This window comes from Tinamus guttatus, unplaced genomic scaffold (assembly GCF_059628265.1).
Source record: "Tinamus guttatus ecotype Peru unplaced genomic scaffold, ASM5962826v1 Tinamus_guttatus_pri_ptg000301l, whole genome shotgun sequence".
In the NCBI taxonomy this organism is placed as follows: domain Eukaryota; kingdom Metazoa; phylum Chordata; class Aves; order Tinamiformes; family Tinamidae; genus Tinamus; species Tinamus guttatus.
In genome coordinates, this window is record NW_028288835.1 from 3,330,482 (window position 1) to 3,347,779 (window position 17,298).

Genomic DNA, 17,298 nt, shown 5'->3' on the forward strand with positions numbered 1-17,298 from the left:
TGTAAGAGCACTCAAATGAAAACACTGCTCTACTCAGCATCTAAAGTTTAATTTTGAGCATAGGTTATCCTGTATATTAGTTTATAAAAGTCAACATTGTTGATTAAATTCAAAAAGTATTTGTTCTGTAAATCTGGGTATAATGACAGAGGTCAAAAACATTTTCTTCACTGTAAGTGCATTGCCAGACAAACCTATATCGCCCCATGCTGTGATAGGAAAGCAGATAAGGTCTTGGCCATCTGTTCTGAAGGTCCTGAGTTTAATTCTCCATGGGAGTTAGTACATGGTGTTGGTAGGAGGGGAAGGATTCATTTGAGAATCTGGTTTTCTTTTCTTTGGAGAAACTGCAATTTTTGCATACATTATTTTCATCAGAAGATATTGCTCCTGATATACTCGTTTTGCTGAGGTTTCCCAGTGAATTGTAAACTAATGCTTCTTGTAAAAAGTAAATGGCTATGCTAGACAATAATATTTATTGAAAGTGCACTCTTGCTTTATTTGTCCTTAAACATAATGTAGAAAATCCTGTTTATATTATATTAATGATCACAAATTTTACATCTGTACTACTTTCTAGAGTTTATGTCATGGTCATTAACCTCCAGTCAGACAAAAAATTAATGATATTCCACACTGGCGTAAAAGATACTGGTCACATATTGCTAGTCATTTTAGTAGTATTCCCTAAAATGAAAACAGAGAAAGGAATTCCATAGATGCTGCTTTTTTAGAGAAAATGCAAATATAGAAGGGTAGTATATTTTTAATTGATAATATATAGCAATATATAGCTCTATATATAGAAATATATTTTTTACACTTTTTTTTCCTTTTTTTTTTCTTTTTCCCTCAATGTAGTGAACAAATTTTCAATCCACTGGTCAGAAGAAGAGCTCTACTCTTGGTGCTTCTCTTTCAAACAGCAAACAAATGCAGGATGCTACACTCATCAAGTCTCTTTTATCTTTTCCCAGCAATATATATTTTAAACAGCTGATCATAGATGACAATCATTTGAGGTTACTGCCTGTGGAGTTTTTCAAGTGCTTGGCTGCATGAGGTAAGGGTTGAGTTAAAGTTAGGCCAGTCTGTATTTACTTATAGCACTTCTACCTTTATCTTTGTGTGCACACACATATCTCTATGAAATACATGTATGTGATAAAGGTTTGGCGTGCCAGTACAAGGCCTTGGCACCGTCTCCACTCCTTTGAAGCTTTTTTCCAAGAGCAGTCTTCTTCTTCAAAGCTAACATAGCCAGCAAGCATCATTAAGATAAAGCAAAGCTGTATTTTTAATAACCGGTTCTCCCTACTTTCCAGCCTCATTTTTTCCTAGGGGATTGATGCTGAGGGGAGTGACGTGGTGTATGAGCTCCTAAGTGGTGTATGAGCTCCTAAGTGGTCCTAACTTGCATGTTGGCCTTGCCTAGCAGAGGGTGTTTTGAAGAGAAGTGGCAGAGCAATGCAGCTAACTTCTTGAAGCAATGGGAGATACAATTCCCCACCACATTCCCAGCCAAAGTTACACAGCTGTTTCCTTCCAGTTAGGAATATAGAGATCAAAGGCACTAGATGCTGTTAAATAGGCTCTCTGGAGAGATGGATGGAGACAGAGAGAGGGATGTGAGAAGGAATTACAAGGCTGCTCTTCTTGCACACAGGAACAGCCGTGAGACATGGACATAAGATCCCACAGCACAAGGTGAAGCAAAGAGAGCTTTCCCCGAGCCCTTGGGGAATAACGAGTCATGAGGAATATCCAGATCCTAACTGTTAAAAGGCATAAATTGAAAGAAAGGGCTGATGAGCTTGTCTTCTAGAAAATCTATTGTTGTAATCAGGAGTGACTTTGGGTAGAAAGAAGCCAAGAAAACTTAAATGCTTTGGTTCCCATCTGGGTTACAGTCATGGGATTTGTGATTCTAACCTATTCAAGTGCTTATAAAATCTTACCCTTGTGTATTAAAAAATGTGATCAAGGGGCAGAAGTTTAGATATGTTTCTAAGTGTTTTTGATTTCAGTGAAATTTGAAGGCCTAGAGGCTTTTGTAAATTCCTTTAAATACCTAGTCTCAGAAGATGAACTTTTGAGTCCAGAGATTGAAACTTTCCATAGAGTTGTATATAAAGAGTTAATGCAAAGACTATGGAAGCGAACTTAAAAGTTCCACATTTTTAACGTTAGGTACTTGTCAACACTAAATACTTTTTTTCTTTTTAGAAACGATAAACATTTTAGTGCTGCCATAAAGTCATATTTTCTAAAACATATCTTTCATTTTATTTCAGAAACATAAACTGATTCTTTTAAGTGAGCAGAACTGATTATTTGATGGACATATTTAAATGTTCATTTTCAATAGTTTGGTTTTTTTTGCCTGTACCTTTTCTGTTGAGTGCTCTGCCAATATGGAACTTTTTAAACTAAAGAAATAATCTTATATGTAATATATTTCTATGTAGTATTACTGTAACATGAGATTCTGAGCTTGAAAAGCCTTAATGTGATTTAAGTGTGTAACTCAAGAGAGAGAGAAAAAAAAAGATTTATACTATAATATAAATTACCTCTACTTATATTGCTTTAACTTGTATAATCAAGGAAGGCAAAGGAATTAAGGTAGAGGATAGCTGGTATAGTGATGTGAGTAGTACCAGTGCGTTCATGCATTTGCAATCACAGTCTCACAGGTAGAGTCCTTTATATTTAATTCGATGGTTGATCAGGGTGGAAAATCCTAAACTACTACAGCTGCCTAGAAAAGAGATGTGTTGAGAGAAAATTGAAATTTTTCTTATTAAAATTGCCTTATAAAGGGCTCTGAAGAAGAACAGAGATAGTGATAGCAGCTATTTTCGGTACTCATTTTTTGGCTTGGGTTGGCGTTTGCTTGTTTGTTTTAAAATAGCCATTGTCAGATGTTATTTAGAAATCCCCAGATATTCATAAGCATGGATCTAATGGGGCAAATGTTTTTGCAATTTCCAAACTGTTTTGTCAGCACAAGTAAGAAAGCTAGCTTGAAATTCTCAGGAAAGAGGTGCTCTTCCTGAGCACCCACCCAACCTGGGCAGAAGCAAGATTTCTCGCTTTCCAAGGAAAGTGCCTTAAATCTGTGTCTATTGGGCTCTCTTGGGAAGAAGCTCATGGGCAAAGAATGATTCTACAACTATGTTATAGTATGAATAATACCTTATAAAAATGAAACATCTTATCTGCTTGAATTCTCTGTGTCGGGACTGACGTCAGACTGTTTGTCCTTCTGTTCCCCAACTCATCTTGCATGACCTTTCAAATAATGGCAAAAGGATATTGGTACTAATCCAGTTTTCTGACGTTTGTCCAAGTTATTAAAAAGTCTCAGACAGAAAAAAACATGCACTTGAAATCATCTCAGACGTTCTTCTGGGACTACTGTGTGTAATTGTTAAATACTCTCTCTAGTTAGGAGATTTTTTTTTTCAGCATAGTCTATGCTTACCAATCCACTCTGAAGAATCTCATTCTCCTTGTGAGATCAAGTACCTCATCCTTCTTGCACAGAGAACAGCAATGCACTGAATATGCCCTTGTCCATCTAGAGTATTTAACACTTTCTTGTTTCTTTAGCCACTGCCAGTGTTTTCTTGATGTGCCTCAGTGTCTTCTTTTATAACCTTTTCCTTGGTAAGTGGAGCAGCCTTGACCTTCCGAGGTACTGAATGTGCCTGATCCCTGGAGGATTACAGCACCTTCCTGGGAGAATGGGGCTCTGCAAATCGGGCAGACCAAGCATGGGACCTCCAGCTAGAACCACAGCGGCTTCAGCAGGCTCTGTCCTCCATGGCTCCCCACAACTCCCACCTGGAAGAAGCCACTTCAGGGTCCTTCCTCCTGTCGGATCCCTCTCCATCTCCCTGCTCTTTCACCTCTTTTGGGATACTTCGAGCTAACTTGCTTTGAACCAGGCTGCTTAATGCAATGAGTCATTGAAGAGATTGGACATACTTGTGTGCCTTGGACAGTCAGCCCCATTCCCTTTGGTCCTCAAACCCAGAGGAGGAAACGGGCTGTGGGCCACGCTCTTCTGGGGGACTCTGGCTACAAGCAATCACTTTATCCTTCTCTGGTTTATAAAATAAGGCGGGAAGTATCCGATATAGTAAATGAGCATGCATCATATCAAACAAAAAGGGCGCTTTGTTGCACATACTGAACTAGCAGCGATTTTGATGGTTTTGTAGAAAAAGGCACTGATGATATATGATAAAGCTAGAGATAGTGTTTCATTTGGTGGAATCTGGAAGTGGAAATATTTACTATGGAAGAGAGTAGACATTAACTGGATGTGTTTTTATTGTACAGCTGGCTTTATAAAATGGCTTTGTAGTTTACTGCCTTGTGCCATGTGGCCCATTTCTGGCACTTTCTTCAGGTGCTCCAGGGAGCTGTGTTCTCAAATATCCTCATGATTCATATTAATGAAAGTTTGTATTGTTTCAGGAGGAAGTTCTTTTACTGGGGAGAGGACCACAAACAGGGCTCTTGACAGCATGCACTATAGAAGGAAAGAGTCCAGGAAAAGATATTTGTTGGACATGAAATAAAAGTCATCAGAAGAAACTTTATACACTAATGTTTTACATTTTCACAGTTAGAGACCTAAACAGGGAACAGCACAAAGCCCATTATCTCGTTCTTCAATCGCAAAGCTGTATTGTGACACATACACTTCTGCCAGGAAAAAAATGAGCTCAGATCTGCTGCATATTGTTGAGCTCAGGTTTTATGTCAGCATTTGGTTGCGAGTTTGTGATTTTATTAGTCTCTTTTTATTACTGGAGACAATGGAGGGGGCGAGGTGTTTGCACTGAAAACTTCTGACATGTCTAGTTGCTAGGATACAGCTTATTTTTTCCAAAGTCTTTTATCAACGAAAATGGTTTAAATACTGATAATTTTTGATTGTATCAGAGATTTTGCATCAAAACATTTACAGTCATAAAAGCTGGTGAATATTTATTTAAATCCTACTTCTTACTGACCTTCTGAATTGTCAAAATATATATAAGCAAACATGAACATAATATAAAATCCGTAATGTTTCAAGGTTGGTCAAGAGAGCACTTCACTGATAAGGAAATCGGTGTTAACTTTTTCTTAGCATAAGCATGTCATTCTGAGGATTCATTATTAAAATCTCTTCTGTGCTTTATGAATACATGACTAATATCAGTATTTTATTTCAAGATATTCATTAGAGTTTGAGTGACTTGCGAGAATTAAAGTTCAGTTAGTGGATTTTGTTTTTTGAGGGCAGACTTTGCACCAGAAAGCAACACAGAAAAACTTGTTAGTTAGAACTTTGAGTCCTATCCTGTAGCATCAGAGAAATCTTTTAGCAAAACTGGCAGTGCCAAAGCTGATGATTCTTCTTGCTGCCAGCGCATGGACTCTTTCCTGCATGAAAAGTGCTATTGCTCCCAATCTGCTACAGCGCATTAATGAACTTGTCTCATACTCTATGATTTTGTTTTTTGAAAAGCCTCTAAAAAGTTCCATTTACACTGACTGAATGAAGTATAAGAAGTATTTGTGAATTTTGGTCTTCCCTTTTCTTAGAAAGCCCAGACTACTTACTATGTATCTTGTTTTTCAATGAAAATATTATTGTTTTGGAAATAGTCCACTGGCAAAGTAATTCAGAGGTATACAAGTGCTTTAACAAGCATCCTTATCCAACCAGCATAACGTATTTTATGTAAGCAGTCACATCTTGCATCTTTAGCAGTTTGTTTTAACACCATAATTAATGTTGGATTTTCTAGTCCTTGGCTGGATGACTCCAGTATGTCCACAAGGTCACATGGGACAAGTCTGACACTAGTTTGTTCGTTCTTTGGTCTGAAAAGCATACAGACTGCATTAGTGGAGGACTGTGGTGACACTTGTAAAACCTGCTTAGATGTGCTTCTTATAGGGAACGAGAGGGTCACCTCCTGAATCTCTGAACATCTTTGGGACATTAAAGTCTTGTGCAATGCTAGATCAGAGTGTGAGTGGAGCTACGTCATGCAGCTGAGCATGCAGAACTGTGAGAGCATAGCAAATAGCACTATGTAGCAGGTAGCAGTTAGCAGAGCAAGTACCCCTATTCTCAAAAATGATGCATGCCAACTGTGCTACTGGATGTAACACAAGTTTTAAGTTACAGTTCACTACAACTTGAAAGATGTTTGGTGATCTCTGGCTAAAAAGATGCTTAAAATGCTTCTTAAGAGCTGTAACATACATTTCTTCCCTGAATCCTTCAGCTGAGAAGGCCTTGAGTTTGTATGTTCCTCATGTGAATTGAGCCTCAGAGACATTTAAAGTAAAGTTCACTGGTTGAAATTATATGCTGTGTCTGTAAGGTGCAATATATAGGACTCACTGCCCGAGCAAAAGGGGAGTCTTAGGCTCTCTTTAGGTCCTCTCAGTTTTGAGGTTCCTTAAAGACTAAAGGATATAATTTGCAGACATGTTTTTTTTTGTAATGGATCTCTAAGACCCCATGGTAGGAAAACCTTCATGAGTGAGAAATAGATTTTTAAAGAAACTTCATACTCTGCTGACTCTTGTTCCCAATGTTAATGAGTTCAACTAGAGTTAAGGAACTTATTCAACACTGCAGTCTCCAGAAGTTTATGTTTCAACAAACATAAAATATGAACAAAAGAGACAAACAAAAGGAGCAGGGAAAGGAAGGATATGGCTTCAAACAAATGAAGCTGATATAAGTCAAAATATGACTAAAGAAAGAGAGGAAGAGTAAATCATTTAAATAAGCAGCACTAGCCACAAAGCACCAAATAAGTTTTATGGAGAAAAAAAAAAAAGAACAAAAGGGAAATATTTTCATCGGAGTTTTCATTATCTGGAATTTACAAACCGCTGAATGCACCAAGGCTCTATAACCCTTGCTTGTCTTAACCCCAACCCTAGCACCTGCTGTGAGGACACCACAAGGCCTTGATGATCCTGAGCAGTCTCACCTGGCACCCGGGTATTATTTAAGGCCAGCCCTGGAGTTTCCTCATGGGCTTTGTTGGAGGTATGGACCACCTGGCTGAACCATGGAGATGTGCTGCTGGGCCTAGTGCCAGCCCTGTCTCCTGGACCTCTGATTCATATTGTGGCTTTGCCTCTAGTCCTGTCTCCAGCTCCTGTACCTTGAGGCTGAGGTGGGCCAGACCTGTTTCATAGCTTTGTACTGCCTGGACACCCTGTTAGCAGCATCTCTTCCTGCTGCAGTTGAGTGCTGAGGCTGCATGACCTGTGCATGGGTTGCTCTCAGCTCCTGGGCCATCCTCCATCATCACGTAGCTCCACTCTTGCAGATATATGCTAAGAAAGAAAACATGAGGTATGATAGCCCTTATCTTGTTTCTCTGGAGGTTTTGGAAAGATTTTGTTGCTTTCAAGGCACTGTTACCCCTCATCCCACCATGGGATGGTCAGTAGTTGCAGCTTATGGGAGAATGATGAATGCTACTTGTATGATTTAGGCTTTCAGTTTAAAATTAGACAGTGTGTGTACCAGAGACTTGTGCTGGCAGGCTCTATGAAAGATATAGAAGCTCTGCTCCAAATGTGAACTATCATAAAAACATCATTCTAAAGGAAATTTAAGATATCTTGACTGAAAGCTCAGGCAACTGATAGATAAGAAGGATGAGAGCAGCAGAGAACTGGGGTATAAATAGATGATCTTCTCAGCAGCACGCTGGAGTGAGCAAGCATGTAAGCTGATAGCACAAGACTGGGTTTGAAAATAGTTTAATTCAGCAAAATTTCATTTAAGCTGAAACCTCTCTGGAAAACACTTTAATTGATAGGCAGAGTGAGAGTAGAAAAATGTTCAATGAAATTTGAACATTGAATAGCAATTAAATGCTATTTTGCCCTCCAGTTGTTTCTGTCAGTAAGTGTCCTCATGTACCATATTGTAGTTGGTATGGTTCTAATTGATTTTTCTGGGCTCAGGGGCTTACAGTTATTTTTAAAACACTTTTTTTTTTTTTTTTTTTTTTTTTTGCTTTTTTTGGTTAGGTATGCAAAACAAGACTGCAATAACTTGTCTTAACTCAAAATTTAAGAAATAGCATGAGGTTGCTGAGGCCATTATAGTTCAATCCCCCTGTACATTATGAAATAGTCTTTAATTATATGATCTCATCCTTTGTGTTCCCCCAGGACCCTGCCTCATTGAGTGTGCAGGATGAACCAGGCTTGGAAGGAATTGGCACGACACAGAGAAAGAGTCTGTTGTTTGCAGGACTCATCCCAGTTGTTGGGGAAGTTGGGATGTGTGTTTTGAATGAGTGGGGATGTCAAGAAAAGAAAGGATGATCTTGTAGCTGAGGCAACTGCATGTTGCTCTGGAGAATGAGGTTATGTCACTGCCTCTGCCACAAAGATTGTATGAGGTGCTCATTTAGGGGAGGAAAAAAAGCTTTTCTCAGGTATCCATTCACTGTGGACACTTAACTTCCTAGAAACCTGGGGGGATGAGTCTGCATGCTGTACCATCAGTGTTGAATAATGTAGAATTCAGTGAGTGCTGTTCATTCCTACACTCTGGAGGAAATACAGTGTGCAATCATGTAATTACAACACCCTTGTAAAGCAGTTTTATAAAAGTATCTTGTGCTTTCAATACTTTTTATTCTTAATACTTTAACATTGCTATTGAATAGATTAATAACATAACTAGAAGGGCACTGTGTGCTTGTATCTAGCTGTCAATTAGAAAACTAGAAAAAAGTGACCAGAAATTACAAATTTTCACTATACCTGGGTATGGAATAATATAGTTCAAACTGATACCATTATTATAGGTTTCCTAATATCTGTCAGTTTTTTAGTTATGCTTTTTGCTGCAACAGACACAAACCATGTCTGAGAATTTTTTTGTAAACTATTTAGCACATATTGAGCTGTAAGGGATTTTTTTTTTAGATTTGGGGAGCAAATTTGCCTTTCATATATACGACTTGTACATAATCTGTTTAAAACATTCTTGGTGTAAGTGTCATTTCCTTTTCCTCTGATGTTCTTGTCTAGTCTGTGAAGTACTTAGAGCTAATTTTTTACCTTATTCCAAAAGAAAAGTAGAGACTGGCCTCTGTTCCTGCATGCTTTTATTTCATAAGAACTTAATTGAGGAAGAGTAAATCCTCACTGTACTCAGAACTTGAACAGCAAGTGACAGTCAGCTTAGATGAAATATTGTTAAGGTATATTTTTTCCCTAAATGTTAATATCCTAAAATGGCAACAACAAAAAGGCAGGTTTTCTTATCCAAGACCCCTTCAAACTCTATTATCTTCAGTTATACAACTATAGATTCTATACAATATCTCTGGAGGGATCTCAACTACTCAAGTGGATCATATCACTGGTTTCTAGTCCTCAGGCTTTGAAGTAACTGAACTGAAAAATATTGTGCTCTTTTACAGCAGAGTAAATATAATCAGATTCCTAAAATTCTACTACCATTTTCTAAATGGCTGATCACTTACATGAAGAGAACGTGGGAGTGCTTGCTATGATGCTGTAACAAGAAATGGCAATACAAAATAGATTGGGTAACTTTACACATAAAAAGAAATATTTTCAGAATATTGAATTCTGCTTTTTAGCAGATTGCTTTAAAGCTTAGATTTTTTTTTTTTTAGTGTTTGGTTTTAGTACTGCTTCTGGCAGCCCTTAAAGGAAAGGGTGGTCACTGGCAGTGGTCTACTGGCTCTGCATGGACTTTAGTATTTTTAGAGCCATAAAAGGTTATCTTGCTTTTTAAGAAGCTATTCATCGTAGAAGCTAGGTAAAATCGGAAGCTCATATCGGATGTTTTTACTTGAGGTTTTATTCACGGCAATCAATGTTAGTACAGGATAATAAAAGCTGAGTGTTACGAGGCTGTGCCAGAGGGCATGAGCGTGGCGGCCGGCATTACAGCTGAGACGTGTTGAACCCCACTCAAGAGCCAAAGTCCTCCCAGTGCAGGCAGGCAGGAGGCAGGTTCCTCCTTATCTGCTCCTCATTAGTGCTAAGTAACCAACGGGGTTGATGAGGGTCAGGATGTGGCTGTGATTGAGCGTGGAAGTGCACGTGCTCCACAAAGCGCAGAGAGTGGCCCAAAGGTTGGAGGCACCAACCCAGCGGAGTTGGTGAGACCTCCAGCTAGGGCTGCCTTCAGCAGCACAACCGCACCGGGTATGATGTAGCCTAAAAACTGTGGTCGTCTCAAGAGCGAGAAGACTGGGCCTAGAGAGTAGGTAATCACTTGGGGAGGGCTGATTAAGTGATTTTGAGTTGTTCTGTCTTGATTATGGCTTACAGTGTTAGCATATGCCACCTCTAAACCTCTCAAGCTAATAAATCTTATGGTAGAATCCTTCTCAGTCTAAAAGAAAGGGGTAGCTTAGACTGTCTATTTAACTTCCAGCTTCTCTTCTTTAGTAAGAATAATAATGAAGGGTCTTCTGAAGTTACCAGAGCTTTTTGTTTCCTTGAAATACTTTAGGCACATAATGCAGAAGGGCCACTTCAACTTTTCTTATTATCAGTTAAGTAATTCAGGTGTAGGAGAGTATTTCTAAACCAGAACAACAGAAGTGTGTTCAAATAAGTCTTTTTGCATTAACTTATTTGGCCCAGTATCACCCAGAGAAGTACAAAAACAGACTGATGGGTCAGGTGGCATCAGTTTTCCCTTAATGGTATTGTTAGTATCAACCCTGGAGATACAGAAGTACTGTGCAATCCATTGCTGCCTTTTTGAATGATCAAATCTGTTTGTATGAGAAGGGCTATAAATACTCTTTTTGTTTATTCTACAGCCCAAGGGCAAATCTCTTGTGGAGACAAGATTCTGCAGCCGCAGAGTTACAGAAAACTCTATGTTCTACTGTGCCATTAATAGGAGCTCCTAAGTACTTTTGAGATGATCTAAAAATAAATTGGTGCAACTTGTAATGTTTTATAGGCAAATTTATTAGACATGAGAAAGATGAAGAGAACTGATTCATACATAAATATTTAGAAACAACACTTTCAAAAGCCCACATATTATGCAAATATTTGATTACACAGGTAAAACTTACTTAAATGTACAATGACAGCTGCATAAGTTAAAGGCAGTCACTTGAAAGCATTGGTTTTAAGCCAGTCGTGCTGAGAAGTCTCCATGTAGTGATGGTGCTCATCTGTAGAAGAGAATAATTCCTGTATAAATACATTGAGGTTAATAATGCAATATCTTTTTTTCACTCACAAACAGACTCACTAAAACTGCAAGCAAAGGATGTAAGTAGCATTTGATGTCATTGATAAATAATGGGATAGCACTGGGGACAAACCTTGGTTCAAGCCTGTAATGTAATCAAGATTTGTGCTACTGGGACCTCCCTGGAAAGTGGGTTCCAGCACACTTAGACCAAATAGGCTAGTTATGAAGTCTTCCTTTTGAACTCTATTTTAAAATGAGAAGGATGACACATCCTTCCTGTATGAGTGTGTCAAATCTCTCCTAATTTTAATTCATGGACATCTTTTGTTCTTTCTTCTTCCCTTGTGTCCATGTTATCTTTGTAATTTGTCTCCTACTACTTTTATAGGAAGCTAAAGTATCCGCTTTTCTCATCACTTCTTAAATTCTCTCTTCATAGTCTCTTGTGAAGGAGGATCTCCATTCCCTTGATCAGAAGGATGGTCAGGGCAATATGCAGGAGGTCAAATGTTCCTGTGTAGAAAATCTTGTATGCTGGCCTTGGTATTACTCCCTTTTTAATTAGCAGTGCCTTGCCTGAGACATGTTTGGATTATACTTGTCCTTCATAATTGTATCATAGAGAAGGTTGATAATTATTTTACTGTTTATAATTGTTTTACTGTTTAACCCACCATATCTCTCCATTGATCATTTTCTTTTGTGATCTCATTGATGAGAATTCTTGCTGTACTGTTCATTTATGACCTTGCTATCCATATAATTGATTTTCACCCTCTTACTACAACTTGGGCTCCCAAGATCATTCATTGTATGTCAATATGATTCCCCTTCTGAGGTAATTGTTGATGATTCCTGTAAACAATGTGCTAGCAAGATACTTATCAATGCATTTTTCATGGCAAGGCTATGAATCAAAGTCTTCAATAAGATTTCTTGGGAGTGGATCTTTGAGAAACTCCACTGGCAGCTTCCAAAAGAACTTCCTCTTGTGTACTATTTCCTTTTCAGTGCATATAATTGTACATTCACAGGATATTCAGCATCACTGAATTGCATTCTCCTCAACACTTGCAAAAAAATCTGAAACATGAATGTTGGTTTTGTAGCAATATAATTGCATTTATACAGGAAAGAATAAAGTTTTCAAACCAGAAAATAGGCACATAAGGAAACAATTTATGTGTTTTCTGTAAGTTTCCTTCAGCTGCACCTACTATATAAAATCTCCTAGTCTGAAATGGCTAGTATAAGAACCTGAGAACCAAAAATTACCTTTCATTTGGAGAATACAACCAATTTGAGTTGATTCTTCCTTTCTTTGAGAAGAAAAAAATACAGTTCTCCACAACAATATAAAGCAATGCTGACACCTACAGAGAATGTATGTAAATACCAACTTGGAATTTGCATTTTTTTGTGAGAATTTCCAGAATTATTTGGTATAAGAGCAAATAACTTGAGGCAAAACTGTCACAACTGCTAAAGCAAGTCTTTACCACCTTCTTAAGTTAGTCCTTAGTTAAGCATGTAAAATCCTGGATACATAGCATATTCATAAAAATTATCACCTGCTTTCAGGTATTCAGTCTCCTTCATGCAGATATGCATAGAGAAATCTGGGAATGTGTCCCCTGGGAACCAGTTGGAAAAAAAAATGGGATGTTTACAAGTGCTTTTCCACAGGTTGTGGGTAATGAATGGAGTGCTCCACTAGATTCAATAGCAGAAACAGCATCAGAGAGAAACTGCATGCTACAAGTAGCTGATGGCACTGTAGCAATGTACACCTTTATATGTACAAGGAAGAGTTTTTTGCAAATTGACTCATGTGGTCATGGATCCAGCAGCCAAAAACCAAGTCATGAGCATGGTGTCCACTGAACTATAATAGCCTCAATATAATAATTGTATATATGTAGGGCAAAGTAAACATGTATAAAAGAAAAATGAAGTAGGAGAGAGTTTATTGATGTGTTTGTCACCAATGCACTGCTATGAGCTGTGCAAGCTGTGATATCTGCTCCAGGGCTGCAGAAGGGTGGGCTGCTCATTTCCTTCAAAGTGCACAGAGGTGTTAGAGAAGTTCTAACTCTATAGATACTTTTCCCCCCTATGTTCTATATATCTATGTTCTAAGTATAACTAATAATGAGTTTTCTGCACTAGAAGATGAAGAGTAGCCACTCTCTCAAAGAAAGTGGAAGAGTGGGAAATATCTCCCTCTCCAAAACGGAGATTTAAGAACATCACTGAGGGCCAGGAAGCACTCAGCAGATTAAAAGAAGCTTTAGAAAATGGGAGATTGCAATTATGTGCTTGTCCAATGTGTTTTCCATATTTTCATAGTGCAAACATCTAGGAGAATTTCAACTCAATGTTGAGGAAGTTAAGAGTAGGTTTCCAAACCTTAACTCCTGAAGATCTTTGAATATTTAGTTTTGAGTCTAAGTCATATTTGGACCAAACTTAGTTATAAAAGAATGGAAACTGGGAAGAACATCTAGAAAGCTAGCTCTAGACTGAGTGTTTTCACCATACGGATCTACAAATAAGAAGCAAATTCTATTCACTGAAGGCAATTCATAACTATTTTGATGTAAAAGGCTGAATTAAAAAGCCTTCATTTTAGCCTACTACTAATTTGGAACCCAGTATATCACAAGATATTCAGAGGTGTCTTTTGAAGATGAAGTTCATTTTACATCCCAGACTTTCACTTAAAAGACAATGCTTTACTAGGCAGACTGTTGAGATCTTTCCATCAAAAATGTGAGCTGTTTTGACTACTAACAGATATTTTTGTTTAATATAAAACAATACCAATATGAAAATCCAGTCATGTTACCTTACTTTAGCACTAGGTAGAATGTTGGGCATTTCTTAATATATTATAGAAGGGAGCAGATTTGTCCCTTTCACAGTAAAACTATGACCCTGAGAGTATATATGTGTATACTCTGCCTAACTGCCTAAAAACATTTCACATAGAAATGGGAATATCAACTTAATCTTCAAGAGAATTGGACAAAGATAAGAAATACCCTTTCCTCTTCTATTTTTCCATGTTTACATTTTTCAGTCAAAGCTTTTAATTCATGTACCTCTTTGGAACAAAAGTATTGTTCTAAACTCCATTGATTTGATGGACTTGAGCATGATTACAATAGTAAAAGAGCTTAGCCTGCAATTTCCAGTGCTGCAAGACAAATTTCTCACCCGTGTTTTTCTAATGCCATCAAGCACACAAATACCGTTTCCATAACAAAGATTATCATTCTCTGCAAAGGCATAGACCTTGAATTTTGCATAGGCAGCTGAGTAGAAAAAAAGCTCACTGAAGCATAACCTGCTACTTCACATCTTCATTTACTGTAGTGTAGGAAAGGGATGTTCTCTCGCCTTCCCTTCTCTTGCAGCTAGAGTTTAGACAAACAGTAGCTTTTTGTGAAGTTGTGATATAATTGGTGTTTCTTTATATTACTAGAGGCAGTGTATTAATATTCTGCAGTACCTTTTCAGATATTAATGGGGGAAAAGGGAACTCCCTAGAGATCTGCTTTGCCTGGGACCTGGAAATGGTGAATGTTTCTGAAGAGGCTCCCAGCTCCTGGGCCAGGGTGCCCACAGCCAAGGCCAGAGGGGCTGAGCTGGCTGCCTTGGCCAGCCCTTGCCTCTCACTAGGGGTCGCAGGATGTCAAAGAATCCAAATCCAGCAAGGACGAGGATGCCAAAGCTCCTTGCGGATGAGCTTGAGCGGCCTCACTCACGAGCTGAGGCTAATCCTTGGGAAGACGTGCAAATCGCAAGGCATTAAGGCCATATGTTGCCCTCAGTCTTGGTGGCCCTGGGTTTGTGTGGGGATTTGTTCAGAATACGGGGCTTAAGGCTGGAGAGAAGACGGTACCTAATTATTATCAACTATAGTGCAGCGGGTATGTCCAAGAAGGGCCTAATGATGGCACGGGCGGGAGGATTTTTGCTGCTGAATTTAATCTGGGTATTAACTGATGATTTGGCCAGGTACTGTTTTCTGTACCGTGCTCATTAAATCCTGAGCGTTGGGAAATGACTAAATTTTATTCACAAATGCCAATCTCTTTTTCTACGGTGAAGTTGCTGCTACTGGTGTGTCAGCAGTGCTTTAACAAATTATCTGATTAATGCAGTTATCCCCATACCATCCCCAAACATTAACATTTGTCTTGTGAAATTTCTCCTGTTAAAATATAATCACTAAGCAAGGTTTCAAGAGAGCTTTCTCATTTAGCTTGACACTCCTTTTAAAGGAAACTTCCCATGCCTTTATTATCCCAAATAAATGTTCTGCGACAGTGGTGATGGTAAGGATAGAAAGTGCAGAAAGAAATGGGACAAGCTATAATGAAATAAACTGATTAAGACCACTGGCAAATGATCTGTTCACTAAAGTAAAGGGGATTTAGATCAGCAAAGAGAAATCACTACAAGTATCTCAAGATGCCTTATTCCGAGTTAACTGAAATATGCAATATGCAAGTAAGTATAGTCTGACTTTTGGCATCAATTGGAATCATTTCTTACAAAGATTGGAAATGAGTGGACAGTGTTGATTACTAGGGAGAGTTGAGCAAAGAATTTTTTTTTTGCATATTCATAAAATGCACAGAGATAAATAGGTTTGGGAAAGAAAACCAGTAGTAATAGTGGTAGATCTTTTCCCGAATTGGAAACAACTTGAATCATATAGAAGTCTTGAGCCATTTTATCAGTACATTTGGCTCTTATCACAAAGATTTGACTATTTTTACTGTTTGTATTTCATGCAACCTCTGTAAAATATTTGTTACAGATTTTCTTTTTAAGCATGAAGATTTTGATGAAGTGTCTTGTTCCATTTACCTGCACTGTTTGTCCTGCAAGCTGCTACTGTCAGTTCATATCACTTACAGTGATACTTACAGTGAAAGCAGTATTTGAACAAATGCATGTTGGCTTATTGTAGGCTAAGGGGATTTTTTTTTAGTTGTTGGAAAGTACAGGAAATTTTAATTTTAAAGGTGCACAGTCATGTATTTTAACAAAATAATTAATTGATGTGACAGTTCTACGTAAAAACCAAACACAAGTACCAATATGTGACTTGATTCTTATATTCCATACCCACAGATACTGAGACATGCAGCGCACAGAGAAAAAAACCTATACTGCCCTCACAGCAAGACTAGATGCTGTTTCATATACATTACAGGAGTGCTCCTGTGTCAGTGATATCTGGGACTTCTCACCTTTACTCTGTGGATATATGTTTTTACCTTGCCTCCTTAGAAGGATGGAAGTTTTTGTAAAATAGTCTTCCCTCCTTTGGTTGGAATGGATGGTTGGAATTTCGGAAGTGTTTTAATCTCAGGCTTTGGTTTAAGTCACTTATACTGTGTATGTACATGTGCACATGGCCAGCAGTAATCATCTGTATTGTCTCCAGCACTGTAATTTGTATAGTTTCGTAGGGGGATTAAAAATGGATCTCAGATCTCTAACTATTCTGAAGGAAAACTCCAGGAAGTACTAAAAATGGCTGCAAGTTAAGATCATTGTGTTGTGTATGTATGCATGCATAATAATGTAAAATATGTATTATTTGCATCAAATATTGATTGGTAGTTGCACAAAAGTGTCCCTTGGTGAGTGAAAAGCCATCCATCTCAGAGCAGCAATATAATGCGTGAGTCCTCCAGAGGTTATTAATTATTGCTGCATGGTGTATTGGTATCTTTTAAAGAAGCTTACGCTGCATAGCCTGGGGAAAAGGTCTATTGTATCAAAGCAGGATTAATAAGAATGGTACAAATGACTGCATTCAAATTATCCAGCACTCTCCCAAATTCTCTGCCATGCAGAGAATGTAAGTAAATATTACTGTAAATAACATTCAGCTGATCAGTGTGGCACAGTATTGTGGTGCTCATGTCATGGTTTCTCACTGCTTTCTGCAAGGCAATTGCCATTCTCCTGTGGGTTGGAGAGATGCCTTATTTATTCTTGGTGACCCAGAGTTA